The sequence below is a fragment of the Cryptotermes secundus genome, unplaced genomic scaffold (genome assembly GCF_002891405.2).
Source record: "Cryptotermes secundus unplaced genomic scaffold, Csec_1.0 scaffold186, whole genome shotgun sequence".
Classification (NCBI taxonomy): Eukaryota; Metazoa; Arthropoda; class Insecta; order Blattodea; family Kalotermitidae; genus Cryptotermes; species Cryptotermes secundus.
Window position 1 is genome coordinate 800,551 of NW_019727393.1, and position 25,942 is coordinate 826,492.

General features: G+C 40.6%; 1 protein-coding gene across 1 annotated transcript in view; it reads right to left on the reverse strand.

The window, feature by feature from the left end:
- LOC117282325 overlaps positions 1-25,942 on the reverse strand; it is a 151,076-nt gene that overhangs the window by 51,320 nt on the left and 73,814 nt on the right. The window lies entirely within an intron of this gene.

A 25,942-nucleotide genomic window follows, 5' to 3' on the forward strand; every position in this document is an offset into this window, starting at 1 on the left:
TTCATGGTCATTTGTTGGATTAAGACGCGCCCTGAACAAAATTAACCAATTTTTTATATTTTGTACAAAATATGGCTACCCTACCTTATCCTATTCTCATTGGACACACGAATAGTTGTTTCTGTAGTATGTATTTTAATATTATCCTACTGTCACGTGTAGGATGGTACGCGTGACAAAATTACGTGTTCTAGTTCAGATGATTGGGTTTATTAGCACTTGGTTATTACACACACTCTCTTAATTACACTTAAACTACAGCGCTATCGCTGATTTACACACACCCATAATTCACTGTTGCACGCTCACACTAGTCATCTCCGGGTGAAGTTATCTCAACACGGAAACTGTAACAGCCTCACTGGATCACACACTTCCGGCATTACACTTAAACGCAGTCTTCAACTCGCATTTTAAATCTTCAGAGTTCTTTTACGCACTTCCCGTTGCTATCACTCTGTTACTTAAACACTCAAGACACTCTCAAACACTCCAATCTGTTCTGTTTCTAACTGTCGTTATACAGCCTCCACATCGACCAAGCACAGAAAGCAGCTTATATTTTTGGAACGTGTTTGCCGAGCGATTGCATATCAACGGTCACGGCGCCGACTCCATAGAAAACGTAACACTCCTATACTGTTGGCCGCGTGTGCATCGCGGGCGTTGTCTAGCAACGGGTCTACACGCCACACTATATTCTTCATCCACGTTACCAAATTTTCACTTCTCATGAAATTTAAAAATAAAATTTTATGATTTACATTTCACTTTGCTTGCTATATGTCGCCCCTTATCAGTCTTAGTATATTTATCCTAATGCTATCGGCTATGAGTAATACTGGCAGTATTCTTATCCATGTGAAATTACACGTTTCCATTTTACTTTGTCAAACAGCTCGGTTGTTACTCTCAAAACCCTAAATTTAGGGACTTGTCTTACTGTAATAGGCTGTTAATTGAGGAGTAAACGAAATATGTGTTACAGTGTTCGAGCCTGTTCATTGATAAAGCAGCAACATATATGTATTACGTCATCCGGTTTCAATTCCCAATGCGTAAATCTTTACAATTGCTGTGTTAAATAATTCTAATTGAATTCTCTACCGCGTCGATGTAGTGCGCAATTGGAGACTTTATAATTAATTTGACATTGTTTGTATGAATTGTCTGCCACAAAGGTTCATTACGCCATGCACTTTACCAGTCTATTAATTCCATTCGCATATTCCGCGTTTTGGGTTCAGTGAGACATAGCGAATACAGAGCATGCGTTTAGGGACGTGGCTTTCACATTTCAATACGCGTACTTTACCGTTATCGGGTGTAAATCTTCGAAACGGAGCTGTATCCAACCTGAGATACATGGGAACAAAATACGTGTATCTAGAGAAAGAAGAAATTTGAGTTAAATTAAACAGATTAATTAGTACGTTGTTAAATATATGTCAGACTTAGTAAACTTCTCACGAATTAATATTTGAATATATTAACGGAAGAGTAAATTAATGGGAGAAAATGTATATCAGTAAGCCTTAATTTTCTTATGTAAGAAATAACTCTTTTAACTTTCGCAGAGTAACAGTTTCGCAGAATGGAAGAAATATTAAGACGCTTAGATCATCGAACTTCTGGGTGAAACTTGAATATTTTTCGCTTTAATCCAGTCTCCTAAACACTCTGTGTTAATACTGCTACGAATGACATTTCATTTCGCAATTCTTCTACGTAGTTTCGAAATTTATTTCAATGGATCCTAAACTGAATCTCATTAATAAGTTTGGCAATCAAACCATTTGAATTCAGGACCCCAGAATGACTGTCCTCACCGAAAGCCTCTAATTTTAATTCTCGGTTCTTCCAGACAAACCCTCGGAGATTTTCAAAATATAACAAGTCCATGTCGTTTCAGCAGCGTCACAATTGATTACTCATGCTATATAACCCATGAAGTTAACAAACAAGCAAAAAATTAAGTAGATAAGATTTGATCACTGTCCTCATACCGGCCATTTTGTTTGAGGTGTGGCGTGATCGTCTGTCAGTCCAGGCGTGTCCTGGAGTAGTACAATAAAATACTATCTGACTGCCTGATCTATATTCTGATACTATCTAATTTATGCGGCTTGTAAAATGCCATTAACCTTCTGCAGAAAAATGACTACCTTATGCACCGCATGCTGCAACATTAAAGTATTTAAATTATGTCTACACAGTGAATGTATGAGTATGATTCTCAATAAAAACAGCGATTATAACAGCAGTAGACGATTGAACTCCATATCGAGGACACTGTGTGATTCCTGCATCATGCGAGCAGATGTGCTGTATACGTGCATATGCATTATTTTTGTGTGAAAACAAAACTTGCGCCCCTTTCGCCTGCAAGCATTTCAACTCCCGAATTCAGAGAAGCTACGCTGCGTTTGCCACCGTTTATATTGTGCCTACTTCTTTCCAATTATGACATCGAATTGCTTTTTTGAAATACTGGCATAACAGAAATCGAGAAATTCGGGTTTCCTGTGTATGCCATTAATTTTGATTATTTTATATGTTACTAATGATGTCTTTCGTTTTGTAAGTCGAATTTTCTCCCTATATTTTCTGTAGAATTTTCAATAAAGAAGTAAGTTTTCTTATTGTTACCTGTCACTTGAAGTTGACGATTCTCAGAGCCCTCTATAGTGAATTAATAGGTTATCGTGAGCATGTAAAACAAACCGTTTTTAATTTAAATCTCGGCATAAGAACGGTAACATCTTGTAAGATTACAATGCAATGTACGTACATTTCGATTACGAAAGTTACATCTCTGACTGTTTTTATCATATCTCTTTGTGAGAAACACATCACAGTCAGAGACACTCTGTGTTGTGAACCGTTTTACAACTGCTCTGCAGACTCTTTCGTGTTGCATTTGTGTTCTGTAATGCCAGTCTGTCTGTTTGAACTCCGAACCAGAAGTCCATGTGCTGCCCTTTTCCTGTCACACAATGGAATCAACGTCGGTCCCCTTCCCACTGCCCTGTACAATGGCGTTCGACATCAAAACGAGAGGGCATGCCCTGCTTTGCTATTTAGCGTAGGGTGGGTTTCTTTAGGACACATCGTGTCTGTGAGATACAAGTGATTAGATCAAATGGCGCATGTCGCTTTTGGAGGAGCGAACAGAACCCTGCTAAGAAAGGCACATGTCTGCCAGTCCAGAGGCGTTTGCAACTTAAGAAATGGCTGCTCAAAATGTGCGTCGTCACAAAAAGAGGTCATGACCTACTATAAGAAAACCGCCGAGTTCTCAGAAATCATTTAAATTAGATTCTTTTTTGTTGGTTATTTAACTACGCTGCCAGTATCGAGAAGAGGAATGCATATAGGATATTGGTGGGAAAGCCAGAAGGAAAGGGACCACCTGGAAAACCAAGGCGTAGGTGGGTGTACAATATTAAAATGGATCTTAGAGAGATAGGATGTGATCGTATGGATTGGATTGACCTGGTTCAGGATAAGGACTAGTGTAGGGCTCTTGTGAACACGGTAATGAACGTTCGGGTTCCATAAAATGCTGGGAAATTCTTGAGTAGCTGCAGATTTGACTTCTCCTCAAGAAGGGCTCAGCTCCATAAGTAACTAAGTAAGTAAGTCAGTATCGAGACTAGTTATAGTGAATGTGAAACATTTCCGTAAACAAGAACTGGCAAGAGAAACGGAATTACTCGCTCCACTTTGTCTACCAAAAATCCCATACGACCTGGGCTGGGATCGAATCGTAGCCGGCGAGGTACAGTTGTATCCACGCATAATTTTGGCAAGTCAGTAAGTACTTTCGGTAAAGTAACTGCGCCTAGGGAAATATCTCTCGAAATTTTCGCCATTATGCAGGAATATTTTATAGCTTACACTAGTATTGAGAGAGTGAACCAGTACGTCCCTGATGCCACCTCACAACCTGAGGCACACCTGCATCGCTGTGCAGATCTGCATCCTTGAGGCCCGCCTCCCTTGGACTTCACCACTACTGCACAGCGGGTCATCTTCTTGCCGGATGTGGCCAATTCCTTCCACGGTCCACAATTCCCTGAGTCCGAATTTTCCTGAAGACATTTCTCTTGTGCCGTACCACTGCTGCACGACGGGACACCTTCCTACAGGCGGCAGCCAACTTCCTCCGGGATCCACACTCTCCTCGGGTCAGTTCCTTTGGCTCTCCACGTCGTCCTGCAGCTGGACTCAGGCCCCTGTATCGCTTCTTCATTGTCACCGAATATTTCACTGCGGCCTCTTTCGTAGGGTCTCCTGGTACTCCGCTAAACACGCCAGTCCTTATTATGGCGATCTTCCTTTCAGAGTGGGCGTTCATGTCCGCTCTCATCCGTTCCATGAAAGCGTTCAGACTTTCGAAATCCTCCATGATTATGAGTCTCTATAAAATGGCGATATAATTACACGATGCTATCTTCAGCCCAAAAATTTGATCCAATCTCATCAAATCTGTACAAATTCTAACATCAGTTGTCACGTATTTTACTGTTGTGACTGTCGATGAATCCAATACAATCCGAACCGCCAACTTTTGACACAAAATGTCACGTGTAAGGGGATAAGCGTGAAAAAATGCAGGAATCTGGAGCGGATGATTGGATTTATTAGCAACGTGGTTACAAGTTCTCTCAGTCACACTTAAATACATCGCTATCGCTGATTTACCCATTTTCCAGTTCACCGTTGCAAACGCACTAAAATTGCCCGTCTTCACTTGTCTCCTAGCAACAAATATCAACAAAGAAGCTAGCACTTCAAATCATTATGAAGTTTTTTTGTTATTTCGTCTTTTCGTCTTCAATCACTCTGAAGCCTCGGAACTAAAAATTCTTCTGGACTCACTCTTCTTGCTTACGACTGACTCGTAACTGCCCTGAACTGAGTTTCCTTTTTCATTAATTTGTCTTATAATCACTCTGCACAGACCCCACGGAAAACACGGTCTCTCTCTTGATGGCGTCACTGCTTTCATAACACGGTCAGATACGCAGAAATATGTTTACCGAGCCTTTGCCTAGAAGCGGGTTGCATAACCCCATTGTTCCACAGCTGCTCGGTGCGGACGACATAGAAAACACAGCCTCATCTATTTTTGCGTGTTGGACCGTGTTTACAGAACTGTTGCCTGGTAACACGTTGATCAAATCCGTTAAAATATTATGTTAGTTGATTTAGTTAACACAAATTCAAGATATTCTGACATTCGGACATGAGACATAATCTCCAATATCTACCATTTAAGGCTGGAGCCTATGCGTAAAGGCCAAGATATAATATACAGAAAGCACAAGTATCCCAATTCGGAACACTTCAATCGCTTTAAAATATTTAAAAGCTAAATTTTACCGAACATGTTGGTTCTAAGGGTGGCCCTTCCAACTTATATTCTGCAGGCACCCAGTTTGAATCCTGGCCGGAATACCGAATATTCTGACTGGTTTTCCTCCGGCATAGTGTATGAAGTTATGACAAGACTGCATCCGTTAACATTCTTTCAATTTCACCATTACTCGACCATTCCGAACTTTATAAATTGAGTTTCTGTCATCGTCGTTAAACAAACTTTAAATAATAAAGAGAACAATCAGATTTTGAAATAATTTTGTCTCGATCACAAAATTCTGATTAGGATAAACGAATTCAATTATCGAGGTTTAGAAATATTTTCCAAATATCGTCCATGCGTTTTGAAGCTAGAAATAAAAACAAATGACTGTTACTAACTAGATAACTATGTAACAACCTAGTAAATATTGTTTATAGCAAAACCTTAAGTTTTTTCTCCCTTCTTGCTGCCACATTGGAGCACAGGGTTGATTTCTCAGTTTCACTGATCATTTTTACAGAAGGTAGGACTCCTTGGACACGTGACAATATAAAAAACACAAGAAATAGATTTTCACTGATTCCGCTTTCTGTTTTTTTTTTGTTTTGTTTTTTGTTTCTTTGGCTCTACAGAGCTCTGGATCTTTGTCGCTCTTCAGAGTCTTAAACCTGTACACAGTCGGTAGGACTCCTTGGACAGGGGATCAGCCAGTCGCAAGGTCTCTACCTACGCACAGAATAAACGCACTCACAGACATCCATGCCTCGAGTGAGATTCGAACCCACGATTCCAGTGTTCGCTCGAGCGAAGACTGTTCATGCTTTAGACAGCGCGGCCACTGCAATCCGCATTGCTTCCTCTTATAAATGTTGAATCTAGCTAAATTTCAGGAGCAGCTTCTGCTTGGATGTGATGCAATGCAGTCAGGTGTAAGTACGCCAATGTTTCGGAGGCATATAATGTTTCTGTTATCAAGGTGCAAGAATCAGCCAAACAAGTAGCCAATAAGGAGCAAGAGGCAAGCAAAGAATGTTTCTCCGAAACATCAGTAAACTTCTACGAGACAACTCGTTGTTTAATGCGAGAAGATGGTTCTCTTCATAGCCACAACTGCGAAAACCTCAAATCCAACTGAGTATACTCGTTTGGGAAAGTTATTTTGTCTCCAGAACAACAGGTGAAAAAAAACACACAAAAAAAGCTTTTCAGTCGAGTGTTAAAACGCATTAAAATCTTCCAGAATTTGTGTGTGAAATCCCTGTAATCAAGTAAAGGAACAATGAACAGGATTACAAACTTGGCAGGCCTGTATCAGGGTGGCTAGCAGATTACTTTGAGCACCACTTTACAAAGGCTTCTTTGCCATAACAGTCAGCCACTGCTAAAAGCTTTCCTCTTCTACGAGTCAGGATTGTAGACTAACAAAACAACCGAATTATTGGCAGTAGGTGTGTGTGTGTGTGTGTGTGTTCACGATGCTTCTAAATGGATCCGTCAATTAAGGAGCTGTTACGGGCTTTAAACTTCCCTCCTCCTCCTCCTCCTCACTTACGAAATGATGTTAAGTGCTTAGGTCTAGGCGGACCTACAAAGCCTGTTTCGCTGTTCATTTTAATGCAACATCTTTTGGGGTTTTCGGAATACACGACTCAGACTGAAAATGTTAGTATTTCTTTTTTTGCTCGTCTGTCTGTTCGACACTTCATTTAAATTAATTAAAAAATTCTATATTTATATTTATCTTAGCATACTAAATTCTCATTTAATTAGATGATAAAATTCGCCATATTTGAGGCTTCTAAGACTGTGAGAATGAAGGTTACAATTGTTTGATATGCGACGCTGTATAATCTGGCAGGAATTTACTAACGTTTCGGAGGAACGTGAAGCATCCTTCTTCAGGATAAGGAGTCGGTGTCTGATAGAATTTTATCAGCGATTCAGAGAAACGTGATACTTCCATCTTCAGGGTAGAAAAGTAGAAATAGTCTTCTGTCATGAAGAACGAAGGGGCACCCTTCCCCAAAACTCTGCTGATTATATGCCAGACTACACGACATAACATCACAGAAGATATAAATCTTGAAACCATGAACTTGTACTGACTTTTCGTGAGGACGAATTGACCGAAATATGACATTTCTATTGTTGGAACTGTTTCTTTATTTCAAGTTGACAGAGTAACGGTCTTGTCGTTTTTTACTTTATATAGCGTCGGTAGAATGTGTTTCATTATTGTGTTCTTGTTTCCTTCAAAGGAATTATGTTGTGTACTTCATTGTAGGTTTCAGAAGTATTAGAAAGTGAAAGTTCTGATAACCACTCGTACTGTTTCTGAGTACAAGTTCACCGCGCCTGACGCACTCGACCGTAATAAAACTGAATTTCCTGTACCCTGCATAACGTATTACACCCGTAGAGAATTTTCTCCAACCTGAGTGACTACAGAGAGGGTTTGGACTGGTAATTGGATTTATTGAACTCTTGCAGATCGTAACTATATATAACTGTTAATGTAATGCTAATTAATACAGACAGCAGATTTTAATGTTTTTTAAGGAGAGTTTGTGAAGAGATTTAAGCTGGATTAAAGACAGAATGAATAGTTGAGTGATATATTCAATGCACAAATATAATATTTATCAAGTAGGATTCTGCTCAGTAGGCTTGACTAATAATTAATTAGTCTTTAAAGACTTACTTACTTACTCATGGAGCTGAGCCTTTCTGGAGGAGCCGCCAATTCTGCAGCAACTCAAGAATTTCCCAGCATTTTATGGAACCCGTAGGTACATCACAGTGTTCACAAGAGCCCTCCACTGGTCCCTATCCTAAGCCAGATCTATCCAATCCATACCATCCCATCCTATCTCTCTAAGAACCATTCTAATACTGCCCACCCACCTACGCCTTGGTCTTCTCTGTGGTCTCTTTCCTTCTGCCTTTCCCGCCAATATCCTATACGCATTCTTCGTCTCCCCAGTCTTTAAGGACTACACCCCAAAATTAAAAAAATCTAAAAACAGTGGATTTATACACATATAGCCTATACTACCGTCACGAATATGGTTGATTCGCATTAAACGGGATTTGGCATATCCACGATGTATTTCGGTGTCAAGAGGGACATCAGGGTCTGATACATGATCACTGTAGACTCCACCGTTCACACTCAATCAGCTGCGGGAGCCATTTGCCAGACCCGCTCCGCCATTTTACACCGTCATACGGATCCATACATCCACTTCCTCACAAGTATTCATGGCACATTTCTTAATTAGTTAAGCACAGAGGAAAATTTACCTTTACCTGACAATATATGTCGCTCTCTACTCATTCTTCACAGCTCTCAGCGTTCATTCAGGGCATTCCCCACTTTACCAGTCTTCGATATATATAGTGCCGGTCACAGTGGCTGCGCGGTCTAAGGCATACAGTGTCTTCACTCGCTCGAACGCTGGGATCGCGGGTTCGAATCCCGCTCGAGGCATGGATGTCTGTGTGCGTTTATTCTGTGCTTGTGTTGTCCTGTGTAGGTAGCCGTCTTGCATCGGGCTGATCCCCCGACCAAGGAATCCAACCGACTGCTCATAATCAAGAAACTAAACTGAAACAAAGAGTTTCACGGATGTCCTATGCTCCAAGTTGGAGCAAGAGGAATAGATGGATGGATGGATGGAACTTGTATATGAGTGTATATGTTGGGAATTACCTGCATCTATCCCCCATTTCCAGCCCTGCCTTTTTTACCCCAAGAAATATAATGTCAACAAAGAAGGGGATATTAATTTCTAGAAGCAGAATACAGGTACTCTACATAAAGATTCTCTAAGTAACAAAAGCAAATTTACAAACCCCAAGAGAAGTCATTGACCGAAAAACAGTGTTAGAATTTTAAGAACTGACACAAAATATAGGCTGCAGTTTCTAAATTAAATATCAATATTTTCTAGCACAAATACTTTGATATATCTGGCTGCCAAAGTAAAATAATTCCAAAATATGCATCAAAGTTCACAGCAAAACCATTACATTTCACCACCATCAGCAGAGTGGGTCGCTAATAGAATTTTACGAATCTAGATTAATAGTCGGTCATGTGCACGACAAAATTAACGTTCACACAAATAAATAACATATGAAATAATTCGTGTAGTTGGATGGAGCTTATAAATCTGAAATATGCCCATATTTACAGCAAAATTATTAAACGAATATTATAATAGAGCAAAGATATTGCAATATATACTATAATATGGAAACTAAACTTCCTGGCCTAGAAATTGATATTAACTTAAATTATAAAATGTGCAGTGGATACTAATGTTATTTTTGCGTTTGGGTGTTTAATACTGAAACAAATCATCTGGATATATCAAGATAATTAAAAAGTATTACCACTTACTTCTACTTATACACAGACAAGAACAATGTACATGACACAGATAGTTCCCGTACTGTGCTGAAGTTCAATACAGTTCCTATAAGATAAAGAACACAATGAATTTAGATCACAACATCATAACTCACTCAAAACGAAGACAGCACACACACACATACCCAGCAGGTCCAGCAGTATAACACACGCAGTCACAGGAGCGAGACGCAACACAGAGCACAATACACGATAGTGAAAGAGAGAGTGCTCCAACAGAGGATGATAGACGTGACTCGCGTAATGAAACACGACGTAGAAAAGAAATATGCTGTACAATTTTAGTATTTTAACACTTGACATTTGTCAGTATATATGATAAATATATATTTTAGTTATTTTAGTATGTAAAGACAAGGCATGCAATGAATTAGTTTGTCGTGGATTGGATCAGCACCTGAAGATGGCACATTGATGCCGAAACATGTAGTGAGAGTGAAAAGAGGGGATAAATAAATGTATGCACTAGAAGACGGATAAAATAAATCATGAATTTAGATCATCTTCCTAAAACAAATTCGAATATACCGAGATGAAAGACAGGAGTCGACAAACCGTGAAGTGAAGGGTGTGAAGCTGAGAACATGTCCCTTCTATCTAATCCCGGGCTGCAGATGATGCTGATAAACTGCTCAATACTAGAGTCATGAAACCTGTCCATGCTGTTGCAACAATGTATCTTTCTCTCTTGCTTGGTTGGAAATGTTTCTCAAAGTCCCTTTCTCCAAAACATCAAACACGTCATGTTGTCAGCATGAATGGCTGCCACAGTTACTCAGCAAGCGTCTACTAAGTTCCAGGACGAAATATGAGAGCACGGAGTTAAAGAGTAGCAACGAACTACGCATCTGTGGGCACGATATTAAAAGGCAAAAATAAAGAGACATTATCCTTTTTGCTTAATCGCTGATGTTCCAGAGTCTTGATCTTCTTCTTTGTGTTCTGGCTTATTCCCTTTTAGGTCAACTTTGTGAATTAAACGACTAAAGAATGCAAGTTTTTAGTAAACGACAACAATGCCATCTACTGTTCATTCCTGAAGAAGTAAACAGCCCGTACACATAAACCATTCAATGTCAACACTGCTCTTAGTGATAGCTGTGTTATGCCGTTACACAGAACTCAAGTGAGCCAACACGGTCTCCAGTAAAGTTGCAGAAATATCAACAATCTCTGCCAACTCCCCGGAAATTGTGTTGTATCACTCTACCCCTTGAAATATTTGAAGATTTCGGTTGATGTGCTCACTCGAGATGTCAGATATGATTTTCACGCATCACAGTTCAAACAAAGAAGCAACTATATGGCAATAAAAACTCTAACGCATGCAACTGGGAAAAAATCCATGTCATGAGGTGGTAGAGCAGCACAAATCTACTGTTGTACTTAGATGGAGTAGTATCTTCCACACATTATGGGCCGTAATAACATCAATTAACCACCAAATCTCTGACGAAGGTGGTAGAAGGAAGGCGGGTTTACAATGATTGAAGAATATCCTAGTAGTAATCCCCATACTGGCCGGTCACTGTAGCCCAGCGGTCTAAGGCATGTACTGCCTTCGCTCGCTTGGAAACCGAGATCGTGTGTTCGAATCCCACTCAAAGCATGGATGTTTAGTTTGTGTGTGTGCGTTTTTCTGTGTTTGTGTACAGGTAGAGGCCTTGCGACGAGCTGATCACCCGCCCAAGGAGTCCTACCGAATGTGTAAGATCTAGAAAAACCGAAGTGAACGGAGAAGTTCATGGAGGTAGGCCTAGGCCCAATGGGGCTGTAGTGCAAAGAAAAAAAATCCCCATACTTGCCTTGACCCCGTGATCTCTGTGAAGACTATATCATTAAGTGGGCCAACCTATGTCTTCCCTGGGTCAACACGCTTTCCACCATTGAAAATGTCGAAGAACTTAAAGATTAACCTCCTCGAAACAGTCAGCTATAGCTGCAGCGCCCTGCTGAAGATTACTTAAAAATAATAAAAAACAGAGGGATTCCTGACATATTTTTCAAATTAGAAATTCACGCACGTTTATTTACAGCTGACTGTTAACTGTTAAAATATTTTTGTAGGCTTAATAAAATTATTCCTCACAATAAAGTGTTCAACATCTTATCCTTTCATATAAACCGTGTTCTTGGTACAGCGTGCTGCGTTTCATATTCAGTTACTAAATAACATAAATACAAAGAATTACTGGGTTTTTGGACTTTTTTCATCGTCCGATATTCTAGAGAAGAGAAAACACGACGTTTTGGAAACTGGGTCTGTTTCCATTCTCAGGTGAAAAAGGGGGGGAAGATGACACCCACATATTTCGGCTCCTTAGAACGAGCTAATCTAAATCACTGATCCCAACTGAGTAGGTGTTTTCTCCCCTTCACCTGATGACGGAAACAAATCCAGTTTCCGAAACGACGTGTTTTCTATTGTCTAGAATACTGGACGATGGGATAAATACGAAAACCCAGTAATTCTGCGTGTTATACACCATCGTCAGAACCCTTTAGAATCTACCCTAAATGCAGTATTATTTTGGAGGTATATTCACTAAAATTAACGTGGGTCTAAGCTAAACTGAATGCCATTGCTGGATTACGAGTTAAGGTGCACAATATCTAAATACGGCCGTAACAAGAAAAGTTTATTAGGTCTGGTAACCAGTAATAGAAGAGCAAACTTTGTGATTTATAAACAGAACTCCTTGTTTAGTCTTTATTAGCAGTTAACGTTGTTCCACTGTTAGTGGTACGTACTGTTAGCAAACTCGAACTCAGCAAATGTGATCGTTATCATAGGAATTAATGATCACCTACATAATAGCAGTGACAACAACGATTACGCAACACGTAATAAAGTCATTACATCATGGATGAAAACAGACATACCGTTTTGGATTCCTGGGAAAGCTGAAGAACTACAATTCTCTCTGCAAACAAGTAGAATTCCTCCCGTTGACAAAGAATTACTTGGAAGGACGAATTAACTCAATTTAACTCACAGATTGAAAGTTGCCTCCACTTTCACATTGACATCAAACCTAAACCCAACCGTAGAGTCCAGCAGAGAAGAAATAACAACTTTTCAGTTATTAGTTGATCATGGAACATATTCTGGTTCGCGTTACCGCATTATACCAAAATGTATCTCGGAATCAAATACACGACACATGCTTTGTTTGCTGATTTGCTATTGGTTCAGACAAACATAAGAAAGGTACTCTGATTGTGTTGGCAGTGCAGGTTTCCATCTCCCTTAGGGAATTTCCGGGAGGGAAAAGGGTAGCAGATATAAGTTGTTCTTTTTTCCCCCTTGGCACTACAGACCCAGTGGACCTAGGCCTACCTCCATGAACTTCTCCGTTCACTTCGGTTTTTCTAGATCTTACACATTCGGTAAGACTCCTTGGGCGGTTGATCAGCTCGTCGCAAGGCCTCTACCTGTACACAAACACAGAAAAAACACACAGACAAACTAAACATCCATGCCCTGAGTCGGTTTCGAACCCACGATCCCAGCTTCCGAATCAGCGAAGACGGTATATGCCTTAGACCGCTCGGCTACTGTGACCGGCAGTGTATAAGAATTCAGTTCGTACCTCACAGGAAACAGAACCGAACCCACGATCCCGGTTTCCCAGCGAGCGAAAACAGTACATGCCTTAGACCGCTCGGCTACCGCGACCGGCCAGTAGAAGCTGAGAAATCCGAATGCACGCACCTTCATACAACACTTGTGTCGTTGTAGCACCCGAAGTGTGTAGTACACGTTAACAGCAGTTACTGTGCCACATATGGTCTAATGAGCGTCTGTCAAAGTGTTGACGTAAATCAAAGTCACAAAATAAATTATCATGCTCACTTAATCACAGAAATAACTACTTGATCCTGAATGATACAAAACACGGCTCCGAATCTGTATACACGAGCTCAGAAAAATGTATCTTGTGTCTGAAAATGAGACAACACACATGTAAATATTGCTTACTTTCACGCGTCATTTTATTAAATAATTGCGCAGTGCTATGAAAGTTGTTACCAAAGGCAAAGCTATTAGGCAAAATAATACATTAATTTGTTTTATTTTGTGTCAGAAATATCGCGCGTCGTTTTTAATTTAATTATATTTAATATAACACTCACTTTGACAGAGAAACAGGAAGATAAATGCTAAACACGTCATTTAATTTGACATTTCTACTAAGCTTTGACAATTGAATAAATTGTTTCTTTTATAAATCAAGATAATAATTAATAAACTTCGGAAAAATTATATTATTTTACTTTATGAATTATGTTATCCAAAAATCAGCAAAATACACTTTCATAAACCATTTCGATCTGTAAGTTTTGAGGTTTTCACGGCGATGACTATGAAGAAAGTCGTCTTCTGGGTTTTGGCTCCTTGTATTCTTCGTTTTCCTAATCATTACAGCTACTGCTTTCTGCATTCACAAGCCATTCACCTGCTCTGGAGATGGAGACCATACGTTCCTCCGAAACGTCGGCCATAACGAAGAATACACGGCGCCAAAACCCAGAAGACGACTTTCTTCATTTCGATCTGTGTTTTTTGTGTGTCAATTGAGGGGGGGGGATTATGGACCTTAGCTTTCCTAAAGTCTTGTCCTTTCTGCCACAGTTAGCGTGATATTGACAGATGTGTTAGTGATTGTAGACGGGGTTTGAATTTGTGAATAAATTTACTGGACACTCACAGGTCGTAACTAAAAATAATTATAACACTCTAAAAATAATGGAACTACAACACAAATTCTTCAAATCACATGCTAAGTCTTCGAACGCTGACTTCTAATTCTTCTTCAACAATTATCTTAATACTTCTGAACCCCAAATTCCAATGCTCTGACCCACTTCTCTCTCGATTGAAATCTCCTGGGCCCCAACTCTCAACTGAACTCTAAGAGTCAGAGTTACTTCACAACTGGCGGTTTACCGCCATCTAGTTCTTTGTGACAAGTCCTTCGAGACTCACGACCAGTAACTGATTTCTCCAGCTGAATCCTTGCATTGATAGTCTTTATGTAACATCCTGTCTGACGAGAGGATGGGTCTGTCGTTGACATTTACAGCTCTGCTGCATGGGACGGACCACATTGGAAAAAAAAATCCGTTTTCAGAATTGTTGCGTAACATAGCAACGGACTGTTTACCAATAATTTATAGGAATCCACAGTGACTCCATTACACATACCATTAATGTTATTTAAGCATATATTCAATTTTATTCTGAGAATTGCACTGTACATATAAATCAACTAAATGGTACAAATGTAGAGTGTTTTATTAACAGGCGGTAGACATGCTCGTAGTAATCACTGCGCTCTGTAGCACTGAAACGAAAGTTATCGTGGAATGTCCCACTCTGAGTACATATGTGCTCAAAGTAATGCAAGTCAGCGTCAAACGGAGAAAACTGCATAATGGCGATTTTCATAATTTGTAAACTTCAGCTAAATGAATTACTACACTTCTTCTTTCTTTTCCTTGGCACTACAGCCCCAGTGGGTCTAGGCCTACCTCCATGAACTTCTCCGTTCACTTCGGTTTTTCTAGATCTTACACATTCGGTAGAACTCCTTGGGCGGGTGATCAGCTCGTCACAAGGCCTCTACCTGTACACAAACACAGAAAAACGCACACACACACACACACAAACATCCATGCCCTGAGTGGGATTCGAACCCACGATCCTGGTTTCCAAGCGAGCGAAGACGGTACATGCCTTAGACCGCTCGGCTACCGTGACCGGCATTACTAAACTTCAGCTAACACGAATTACTGGACTTAAGCAGAAGAAAACCTGTTGTGGGACCTAACGTACATCCGAAGAGAACTGGACTTCACAGACGTAGCTTACGGAAAAGACTGAACTGCTTCAGGTAGGGTCGAATGGCGAACTTCTTCGAAAACACTCAGCCTTTGTCTTGACGACGGAGAACAGTGCCTGGGGATGCTCGAAGTGAGAGTTTCTCCTGCACGTCATTTTTATTCTGTCCTTGTTCGCACGATCGGATGACTCCTTTATGCGCTACGATATCCTCATGACGCTGCGGGACCGTGTGTGATATTTCTCCATTTTGAAAATCATAGGATTTCTAATATTATTTTTGTCGACAATATTCTCCGACACATCAAAAATCGTAATTACCACGACGTCGCTAAATACAGTAACTCCCGGCAATGCCATTAATTCTGGCTGCTACAAACTCAGTGTGAGAGGGCGCTTTATGAAGTCCGGGATCCACATATTCCTACCTAATTTGGTATTTTGAGGGGCTCTATAGGTTTAAGTTGTCTCATTAACACCGACCCCGTCTTTCACCTCTCGCTGTGAATTCTCCTATTTTAATTGCTAATAGATACTTTTCAATTTCCTCGTCGTCACTTGAAAAATGACCTCACTAGTAATATTCTGTATGAGTCGGACGACTGCACCACATTGCACACTCTGCGGAGGTCCAAATTACACAACTAGGTACATAGGCAGACATCTTGAACTACCATAAAAGGGATTTACAATGGAAGTACAGGGTTCTCACTCGACTTACGAAGATGTACTGCAGATACTGAGGCGTGTTTCTGATTCAATGTTTATGCATGAGTAAAACACTATCCGGAAGAGAGCGTAGTAGAGGAGGACAAAACCATAAAGAAAACGAGACGTAAGGACATTTCCTTCTCTCAGCCAGGACTGCACGCTCCAGAATAAAGACAAATGGAAGTAAAGTGTGTTCTTCTGACGAAGTGGTAACACCCTCTGAAGTGTAAGTTTATCTTTCGTGGTATTTCCGAAATGCAACAGGTCCAAATTTCAAGCTGGTTAGAAATACAGGGGCTTCCCCCTAACCATCATTACTCACTTTAGAATGAAGTCGAAATATATTGGGGTAACGACTACCAATCTCCTGAAAAAGGAAGCACAGTCGAAATAACGTGTGCTTCAAATATGTCACACAATGGATAATAGGCCGTGCTCATCGTAATACAGTTATCTCCTTATGATATGCAATAATTATTAACTTCATACAAAAACCATTTTAAGTAACATGACTCTATTCTTTTTTTCCATTGGCACCACAGCCCCAGTGGGCCTAGGCCTGCCTCCATGAACTTCTCCGTTCACTTCGGTTTACTAGATCTTACACATACGGTAGGACTCCTTGGGCGGGTGATCAGCTCGTCACAAGGCCTATACCTGTACACAAACACAGAAAAACGCACCCAAACATCCATTCCCTGAGTGGGATTCGAACCCACGATCCTGGTTTCCAAGCGAGCGAAGACAGTACATGCCTTAGACCGCTCGGCTACTGTGACCGGCAGTGTATAAGAATAATATATAAGAATTCAGTTCGTACCTCACAGGAAACAGAACCGAACCCACGATCCCGGTTTCCAAGCGAGCGAAGACAGTGCATGCCTTAGACCGCTCGGCTACCGTGACCGGCACTGACTCTATTTTACGGATACATATTTGTAATCTGGATGCGCACACGGTGTTTTCCGTTGCATTTCGCTATGTCTGTAGGAAATTAAAAAGCTCATTTTATTTTCTTCTAATTCCTTCTTGTGGCATCACTTCTTAGATAATGTGAAACTAATTTGCTTAACTCTATTTCATAGTTTTTACTGGATTACATATACAGGCCTATATCGCGTCCACTGTTCCCTCATGACTACATAATAATTTGTGTGAGTGGTTTTTCTTCTTGAATATGGAAGTTTTGCCCAAAATTATAATAATTTCCTGCCATATATGTAATTATTTTGTAATCTGCTATGTTATCTTACTTGTTATTAGTTATTTTTGTTGTGTCGTCCTTGCAGTGTACCTGTCGAGACCCTCCATGCATTTCCCACTGCTTGTAGGCTCTGCTAGTTTCGAGAGTGGTCGCCGTTGTGTGGAGTGGCTCTGATGTGCGATGAACGAAACAGTCTAGAATTATGTCATGGGTTATATTAAGCTGAGCGAAAATAAATGACGACCGCTCACTATGAATTTGGAATTACTTACTTGCATTTCGTCAAATGTTCACCGCTTTCGTACCAAATGTGTGTATACTAATTCCATGACAAAGGAAGGGTCGTACCGGATATAACGAGCTCATAGACTCATCAAACGACTAATTAATCGAACCATTGACCACCTAACTAACTAGCTACTCACGCTTGTTTAGGTACAGAATTATCTTCAGCACCAAAGGCTCAAGCGCCTTCAATTTATGCTCTTTTCCGTTAGTGTGACAACTCAGTTTTACACTTAGGCAAAACGATACGTAAATGTAAAAGTTATTCTGGACATACAGGTACCAAAAGCATATATCCCAAACAACTTTCAGTGCAAAACTTCAGAACAGAGTGGAATCAAAATGCTTAGCATAATTTGTGGAACAAAATTTTCGGAGTCCATGCAGAATTCCCTTGTATATACGTGTATGAATTTGAGGGTTAGTCGTCTGGATGGTGCCGAAACAAATAGGACTATTATGAAATGATAATGGGATTATGAATTTATCTGCATTGTGTAAGATTGGCTGTTCCATCTATAAACCCTGGATTCAAATATACGCGACTGCGCAAAGCTCCTAATCCACTCTGATTTACCTAGAAAGCTCTTGTGATAACAGTTATGTCTAATCATATAGGCTCTTGTTTGTCAGCAGCTGAGCTCGGACTGTGGTCAAATTATGTCGCCTAAGGGGAATATTCTGCTTTGTTGATGTGCCCTCGCTTTGTCTGTATGCGCATTTGGAATCCATTACATGAATTAGATAGATAACTCCATGAAATTATGTCCACTTCGTCAAGTTATTGGAACTAGCTTGACACCAAGATGGAAGTGTTAGAAATTGTGAATAATATATTTCTTGGATCTCTTTGATGCTAGAAGTCACTTAAACCTACAGGATATCTTGATTCGTTTATATATTTTTATTTTATTAAAATTGTTTAATTTTGATTAATTATGGACATATATGTTCTGCTTATTTTAGCTCTGATAAATCCAACATAAATTTCTTTTTTTACAAAGTGAATTAATTTACAGCATATATTAAATTTTAGTTTTTCTGACCACACAGGTCATCCACATAAATAACCAGCTAAAATTCAAACTACGCCTGCGTTTCTGTTAAAATAAAGAATAATACATTAACCAAATTCTTTAGTTATGTTTACAAACCTCTTAACATACATATTTCCACTGACCGAGAAATTGGTATCGAAAATACGAAAATTTGTGAAATCCACTCATCGCTCCTGTTGAATGATCGTCCTATGCATTAAACTATTTGCAGAGCGGTTGACATGGATTCATTCTACACTATAAAGCATTTTGTAATCGCCTAGACGAACCCTGTCTACCATACTATACGGCGTCACATCCTAGATTACGATAAGCTGAATATTCAATGTCGTGACAAGTTCAAATCTCAGGTTTATTTTGTTTCTTTACGCCGATTGCAGTTTTCAGTTTCCTGCCGAGCGCAGGATGGCTTGTGAGCAAGTAATTGGAAGTGCTATGTAAGGAAGCAGTCATCACCTCACCCAGCTACTATCCTTCACTGCTTCCGCCACGGATCAAACCCCGATCTTTCGGTCGTATTTTCTATAGGTTAGTCACTCTACTGACTGAGACACTGCTTCCCACAATTTCCAGGAATCGAATCTTGCCTGGAGATTTTTTGTAGAGTTTCTCATACCATCCTCCAAAATTCATTCCACTGTTCGACGTTATTAAGTCAGAAGTAAGAGCTGCAATGGCTTAGTCGTTATTGTGACTAGGCTACACGCTGAACAACTAAGGGATTGACACCACACAAAGTAAAACGATTTTCTCTTTTCCACATCCCGCCCTTCCTCGTGCCCTAAAGGTACTGAATTCTCCTTCCTCGCGGTAAATTTCCTATATCGTGGTATTTATTTAATTATGAGAAACACTTGTTTGTTACTTTAACGCAAGCAGTTCATATAACATCTATTATTATTATCATCATCATCATCATCATCATCATCATCTCTTGTCACAGGTTTATTTCCTGGTATTCCTTTTCTTGAACCAGTGATGCACCTCACCACTCAGGCTTCAAGCTTCGCACTGTAGCACTTTCCGTAGTATGTGTGATGTTCCCAGGATAGCTGTTTTTTGCAGTGAATCTATGGCGTGCTTACCAGGAATTAGTTCCAAATATTTTCTCAATCCTCTANAAAGATCTCAGTGTTCGGGCGAGCGAAGACAGTTCATACCTTAGACCTCACGGCCACTGTGACCGGCATAGAACTTCTACAAACACACAAATACCGTAGTTCAGTGCGCGAAGAGCATGGAAGTTGAGTTCTGGCTACAGCGCCACTGCAAGTCCAGCTCTCGTGCCTCTTACCTACCCTAGAGGTATGTTCCACATTTGTGCCACCTGTGATAAACTTTAATGGTTCTGTTAAAATTTAATAACGCAGGTTTGGTCTGGCTGTCCCTCAGCATACTAAGCACGAAAATGTAGACAGGGGTTAGAAAACTGGCCACATCTCCACATTAAAGGAGACATTGTTTTGTAGCTCTGCTTCACGGTAGAAGCCAATGCCGATTACAGTAGCCGCACAGTCTGAGGCATGAATTTCCTTCACTCTCTCTAACGCTAGGATCGTGGGTTCGCATCGTACTCGATGCATGGATATCTGTATGTCCTTTTATTATGTGTTTATGTTGTCCTATATGTAGTTACCGACCTTGCGAAGGACTGATCACTTGTCCAAGGACTCCTGCCGTCTGTGTAGAAAGATTAAGGAACTCAAGACGAGCTAGGGCCCAACAAAGGGCTGTATAGCCATTGATGAATGAATGAATAGTAGAAGACAATAAGCACAGGTGAGTAAAAATTAAATTGGTTAAGTGTTAAGTTAAAATGGGCTGTACAGTTTGTAGGCCATTAATCTGAATACAGATTAGGAGGTAAAAATCAATGGCAAATAGGCATGGGCTTGAATTAAATCTCTGGTAGCGTATTTGAAACTATTATCCATTAAATGGAAATTTTGACGAAAATATGAAAAGCCTTAACCAGAATATCACGTACTCCAGCCCATGTCCAAGCCGTGTTATCGATCTACACTGCATGAGGATACAACATATTCCTTCATCTATGCGTTACCCGGGAATCTGTTCCTGCAAGAGTTCCTAGTTTCATTTGGTATGCATCTCTTGTTTCCAGGAGAATTTCTCACTTGATACTCCTATCAGTGCCCTGAGCATGAGTCTTCCGTTACTTATGAGACTCAAGTGCTGGGTACCACAGGCACGTTCTGTAGTTATAAGACTGATCCTGCCATCTACTCCTAGGTCTCCCCACGTTTTGTGTCCACCGGGAATAAATGAGGACGCTATTTCTTATAATCTTGGGAAACAAGTGTAATTCCTTTTCATATGGCTTTCGTAGCTCACAACTTCCACTAACGAACCCTTAGACGACACGTACTCAGTTCATTTTCTTTTCTTCACCACATCATCAAACGTCGAACCTGCTCCCAGAAGAAGCAGTCATCTCGTTCTCATCATTGAAAGGGTTACAAATCCTAACAGCTGTATGAACTAATCAGTCATATCTGAAGGCACTGGGTTTCAATTTTTGTCTCCAAACAGGCTAGTATGTCTGACATGCTTCGTGTTTGTGTTCGTTTCTTTCATTCTCCAAAGTTTGCTGGAATGTTATCTTCAGAGGGTCCACGTCAGCTTTGTTCCACATCGCTCTAAATTAAGCATTCAATTTTTCATAAGATCCCAGTAAATAAATGAACCGTAGATCAGCTCAGTCGATATTGTGACCGGCTGCGTCGTGGAAGGGCGGGTTTCGATTAGAGGCATGGGAAAGAGGTTTTTCTCTTCTCCATAACGGCCAGACCGTTTCTGGTGCCACCTATCCAAACTCCTATCCAATGGGCACCGGTTGTTCTTTGCCAGGGCTAAAGCGGAAGGACCGTGAAGCTAACCATTCAGCCCAATCTAGTGAAGAGATCAAGAACTGTGGAGTTATAACTCCACTCCCACATACGTCCTTGTGGCTTGGCGCTGATTTAATTAAGCACATGGGCAACTTTACTTATACTTTTAGTTTAAGACATTCTAGATGTTTTCTGTCTAAGTAGATTCTAAACGATTCTGACGATGGCCTGCAACACTCGGAATTGCTGATTTTTTGGACTTGCTAATCGTCCGGCATTCTAGACACTAGAAAAAGAAACAACGATTCGGAGCCTGGAACTGTTTCCGTTCTCAGGTGAGAGGGGAAGACGCTTACTCAGTTGGGTCCCTTAGAAAGGGCTAACCTCAATCACTGGACAACCCCTGTCTAACTCACAGAGAAGATCTGTATAACGTGACAGATTATTCACGGATTTCCATAAGTTTTCAGCCTCGAGTGTTCAGGTTTCACTCCACAGATGGCGCTAGCAATAGATACATATATTCATATCCTTATATTGGTGCTCATGCACTTGGTTCTGTTGGCTAGGTTTGTAGCACAAATTTCTACCTCCTTTTCTATCGTAGTTTCACACATGTGCGGGCTCTATCGCAATCTTTTTGCATATTTTCTTGTTATCTCCCGTCGAATTAGCCTGATCTCAGATGAATAAATGGCTGTGTGAATCTGACAGGAGTTTTCAATATATATATACAATATGACTCCCGTGTGGAGGTGGAATCGAATACCTTCACCGTAGCCCTGCGAGTCGTAGGACGAGAGGAAAATGGAAGCCAGTGCCGTGGGGTATAACCGGGCCACCTTGTTCCTGGGGGATATAAATAGGGGACCTGTTCCTCCATGTCACAGGAGTCTCGAATCTGAGACAGTAAAATATGATCATGAGTCCCGCGGTACCCGGACCTCAGAATGACTGCACTAGCGAGGCCCAGCAGAAATTGTAAACGACAGATCCATCCTCTAGTCAGAGACAAGTGAAGTCACTGTGCGGGTGTACTACATGTGAGAACGATGATATGGTGCTCCAGGGAACTCTTGGGAGTCAAAGAAACCTCGGACCGAACNCCGCGGTACCCGGACCTCAGAATGACTGCGCTGGCGAGGTCCAGCAGAAATTGTAAACGACAGATCCATCCTCTAGTCAGAGAAGATGTTACATAAGNCCAAGAAGCCTATAATTTCGCATTAAAATAAATTGTCTTCGCTGGTGTTTGTAGGCTGTTACAACGCGGCCTATATGCACACATAGAGGCACAATTTGGTACGCACCTGTTCCTCTGAGCCAGATGACCTATGGATACGATGGAAGTACGAAAAGTACTGCTTCCTGAGATATGAAACCGTACAGTTTGATAGGCAGATGCCAGCGTTTCGGAAGAGTGGTGAGTAGTCTCTTCGTAGAGGATTACTGAATGCTGGTAGAAGTTTTTGGATGATGGGCCATTTGGATTGAACCTAATCTGTCTATTTATCTGTACACTGCTCTACAACATTTTCTAGATTTTCGCCGTATTTTTCAGTTTCTTAATCTATACACAGTCGACAGGACTCCTTGGAAAAGGGATCAGCCCGTCACAATGCTACTACCTATACACAGAACAACACAAACACAGAATAAACTCATACAGACATCCATGTCTCGAGTGGGATTCTAACCCACGATCCCAGTTCTTGAGCTGGCGAAGACGGTTCATGCCTTAGATTAAGTGGCCACTGCGATCGGCTATTAAACATAAAAAAATGTGAAGATGTCCCTGTAACAGGCCTCGAAGGCCCATGGGGGTGTGAGAGGTCGAGGCTAACATATCTTCTAGACAATCGGCTCAAAGATGGCGGTAAGGTTGTCAGCTTTAGGCGCCGGCCGCGCTTTCCTCCCCAGGAAAATTATTTAATTAATTCCTGGTACTCATTTCTGTTAGAGGCTGAGTCGACCCTTAGGGCCATAGTGCGACTGGAAGAATTAGGTCAATTGAAAATTCCAATGATCTCATTGGGATTCGATCCCGAGACCTTCCGGTTTGTAGCATAGTGCCTCAACCAACTACACTACTGCGTGCCCCCTATTGAACCAAATAGTGGATAAAATTATTTGTACATATATTCCGATAGAGGACTCTGTCTTCCAAGTGACAACAGTGAAGGCTAAGAGAACAAGACTGCATTTAGTTGAGTGTACAAAGAGAAACGTCAGTCTGTTGTAACACCACAGAAACACAAAAGTCAATTTCTTCTTTTTCCGTCCATCCTTTGTTTAACTTACCGATTTGTTTTTTTCAATTTTGCTTCTGAACAGCTGGAGATCTGTCAAGGGGCCATCTAAAAGAAAAAAAAATTGATGCGTTGGTCGGCGTGGCCATATTCAATATTGAAGAAAGTTTCTGTTCGCTCAAATAAGGGCATAACTGAATGAGTGCCCCGCAGTGTGCAGCCACTTTTTGAATATTTTAACACATTTTCGTGACAAATTCAAGCAATTTATTATATGGAATTGCCCGTCCCAACTTCTAACACATGATAGAGTTTTGGAGCTATATGGAGGAAGTCCTGTAGTTGGCTCAATAGTTTCTGATTGTCTCAACATTGTTTCTTCTTTCTCTCTCTGTACTTCTTTCTTGTTTCCTTCTTCTTTGCTTCTTTCCTCAAAAACGGATGGATTCAGTTCTCTAACTTCTAAGCATTTTGTGCCGCTAGAATCTTGTCATTACTTCTTATTCAGTCAAATACATGCCAATAAGGAAAATTTATACGCCTTAAATAAGACATTCTTGCGTTTCAGGGAGCCTTCTGCATAAAAACAAACTCTTTCCAGCGTTACGTGTCATTCTCTCTTATAGTCGCAACGTAATTTTGAACCGAAGACCCATTGCCTAGCATTTTAGATAGTAAACTCCATTCCGCCAGTCACGGTAGCCGAGCGGTCTAAGGCATGTACCGTCTTCGCTCGCTCGGAAACCGGGATCGTGGGTTCGAATCCCACTCAGAGCATGGATGTTTAGTTTGTGTGTGCGCGTTTTTCTGTGTTTGTGTACAGATAGAGACTTTGCAACGAGCTGATCACCCGCCCAAGGAGTCCCACCGAATGTGTAAGATATAGAAAAACCGAAGTGAACGGAGAAGTTCATGGAGGTAGGCCTAGGCCCACTGGGGCTGTAGTGCCAAGGAAAAAGAAACTCCATTCCATACTGTTATAGGGATAGTGAATAACTCTCACAGTGCAAGTAAAAAATTTCGTCCTGCAAGAATTTCCTCGAAAACATTAATTTATTCAGTCGCTTTACGAATTGCTGCGTCTGAAGAGCCCCTCAAGTTTCTTACAACTCTCAAGAAATACCCAGTTTCTGCTCCTGCGTGTTTCTGTTTTTTTTTTAATTCGCTTAGTGGGGGGTGGAGTCCAACTGGGTCCACTCTGCACGGCGGCCACTGATTAGCCTATTTTAGCCTGCTCCGTGTGATTATGATGTTGGAGAATTTGGTGGAATAAATATTGGAAAAGAAAACTGAAGTTCTCGGAGANACGTGTACAAGGTTCTCAGCGACATACCTGCGACCGCTTCTCCTCTGTGTGGGCGCGCAGACCCCAGTAAACGTAGCACATGTGTCCCCTACTTTCTGGATAAAGAAGCAGACTTTAAATTTACGACGACAGACATTTTGCACGGCTATTAAGGTTAATGTGAGAGAAGGTAACAAATTAATTTTCTCTACAGTATATCTCATATGTTACATGTGTTACTATTCAACAAAAACAAACGAACACTTACATAGAAACGTCCATAAACATGGCTGATAATGTCCCCACTAATGTGAGTGCAAAGTCGTGTTCTGCAATATGAGCTAATAAAACAAACTAACATTTTCCAAGGAGGGTCATATGTTCGTTCAAGCTACCTAGTAACACAAATGGATGTACACTACTTAGAGAAACACGAGTTTCTGTTGCGGATATTTCAGTATTATATCTTATCTTTATTTCACGAATGAATTTAATAGAACTATCTGATATTAGTATACACTTCAATTTATGTAACAAAACGTTCACTTAACTCTGTATATTTTGGCAGAATTTTGCCATCTTCAGAAGTATTCATGTAGTTTACTTTCATATTTGCTGATTAAAATTTACAAAACAAAAAAAATATATGTAAG